This window comes from Halyomorpha halys, unplaced genomic scaffold (genome assembly GCF_000696795.3).
Source record: "Halyomorpha halys isolate HHAL.00 unplaced genomic scaffold, Hhal_1.1 Scaffold114.1, whole genome shotgun sequence".
NCBI classification, from domain to species: Eukaryota; Metazoa; Arthropoda; class Insecta; order Hemiptera; family Pentatomidae; genus Halyomorpha; species Halyomorpha halys.
In genome coordinates this window covers 167,787-170,430 of record NW_027110293.1, presented here as the reverse complement: position 1 = coordinate 170,430, position 2,644 = coordinate 167,787, and positions in this window count along the sequence as shown.

Below are 2,644 nucleotides of genomic sequence, written 5' to 3'. Positions count from 1 at the left end.
TTTTTTTATTTTGTTTCACTGCCCACAATGAACTAATGGTCAAGTTGGAACAAGAGACGCAATGCCTAGAACTGTTCTGTTTCCAGAAGATCAAAACATCGAAAACTTAATTTCTTACCAACATTAAATCCGTCGTCGTCTCTTCACACTGGGCCAATACTTGTGACAAGTTCTTAATGTTGTTTTTTGGCCGAGTCCACTTCGGTCTCTCCGCAAGTGTGCTTTCTTCTCCCCCTACGGCAAATTTCTCATTTTATCTTCTTTTTATTATTACACTGAGAGTCGGGAATCCCTTCCTCACTTCGACCCAGTTGGATCTTTTGTGAGTTATCACTCTTTTCCACAAGATATCCCATATGAATCCTATGCTTCTTATGAAGCTCATTTTTTTTTTTGGTCTTTTCTAGTAAACAGATACACATACACCGACCATTTCTCTAGACTTGGTTATTTGGCCTCAGAGGACTTCAAAAAGTGTATTTTCGTTGAAAACTGGAATTAAAAATTTTGCACGATCGCAATATTTTCCCATACTAAAAATTAATTAAATCTAGCAACATAGTAAAAGTAGATTGAAATATATAGAAAAAAACACATTTTAATGAACATCAAACTTGTCATTCCTCTCTGCTATATAAAAATATTTTGAGTGATCAATCTGCAACATTATGTACTGTAAAATGGGGGTTGATCCGCATTTTTCGAGAAAAAAAGTAGTATGTAGTAATAGTAAAAAAAAAAACGATTAATACAATTAAATGAACCGTTGCATAATTTGTAAAATGGGTGTAGGTCCCCAGTAAGGTGGATAGAGGGTGCCCCCCTAGTAGAACAATATTTAATTAAATCTGTTTAATAATTTTTATCTTTTTAAATATACATTCTTTCATGATTGCCATCTATTAATTTAAAAATAACAAGTATGCAATAACTGTTATTTTGAAATTGATAGAAAAGAATTAATAGCGGTTTGTTCCTCAGCTGGAAGAGAATATATTGAGCGGTCGGATTGACAATAATGGTATATAAGAAGATTGATAATATATATATCAGGGTTGATAACAATGGTACATAGGCGGATTTATATATATATCTATATATATATTAGGTGGTTGGAATTTTTAAAAACCATCCCGGAAAGTAAAATTGTTCCCTTCGTTTTATTCCCGTAAAATCAAGCTCTCATCTTATCGAGCTAGAGGAAAAAAAAAATCTTGAAGCTTCATAAGGCTTCCAATTTTCTAATAGCAAAAGACGACAGTACGACAAAGGGTAAATACTCGAAATATTAACTCAAAGCAAGAAAACTCCAAACACAACTGATTAAGAAGTCGTATAGATTTTTTTTCCTTTTTGTATTCATTTCAGATACATATTTTTTTTTTTTTTTGATCTATCAAAACTATAAGTTAAAATAAATTGTGGATATAATGCTTCAAAAATTATTTATTTATATGAGCGGTCGAGGGCGTTTCCGGGGATGCTAATCGAAAGATAATCATTTCAACAGATAGAAAAAGTTCCAACAGTCGTTTCTTAACAATGAGTTGTAAAATTTTATTTAACCATCAAAAGTTGCACCTGTCATTAGTGAACAATGAGCAATATAATGATTTATTTAACGATCGATAAAGTTGGCAAAAGATTGTATAAATAATACTTACGTATATTGGACGATTAACTTCAACAAATTCTAATGTGGTGGTTGTTTAATAAAGGATTTTACAACAGGACCGATTCAACTTGGACAGGATGAATGCCAGCTCCAGAGCACTCAGGAACAGTCCGACCCGAGATATGAAAACAAGGTTGTGAGTATAAGTTAGAGTATGAGTATTGGCTGACCATTTCTATTCTCCAAATTACCATTATAGTGGCAAGTGAACTGGTAGCAATTCTCTACATGTAATATCTGTAAGGCGGAGATAAAAAGGTATTAACCTCACAGATATTGAAGATGCAAATGTTGTATGTTGAATTGTAAATTTAAGATGAAGGCGCCATCTTGTGAGTACTTATTAATTATTTCTCTTTGGGTTTTTTTTTTTATTTTTTTATTTTTTACCACGTATGTTTTATATGACTATTTACTATTAAAATATTTGTGCAAACCTAGATTTATTAGAATTCTCCAAAATAAATTTCTATAAAATGTTTTGAAAAGGTATTTCAAGTATTATAGTTAAATCAAGCAATATTTAAAAAGCGCCTGAAATTGAAAAACGGCATGAAACCCTCCACTCCCGCCCTCCATGTTAGCCTTATTGCCTTATTTAAATGAATTTTTTAACACACAATTATAGCGAGTAGGTTGGTCGATGTACGACATGTCACAATCTCACAAGAGGAGATCATAACCCAAAAAAGGCAATACTTCCCAGCCGGATCCGCCCCACTAAAACCCCCGGGGAGCTATGGTCCTATATCACTTTTGAAATATTAGCTTAAAACGGGAAGGAGAGACTTTAAGATATTTTAATCGAGCAATATTTAAAAAGCGCCTGAAATTGAAAAACGACATGAATTATACTATTTATAATACCTCCTATACAAGTATACTATTAGAAGGACAAATTCAATCCTTTTTTTAATTCAATGAATGTTTAGATTTAAAGTTAGCTCAACTTGAAAACTGTAATAATAT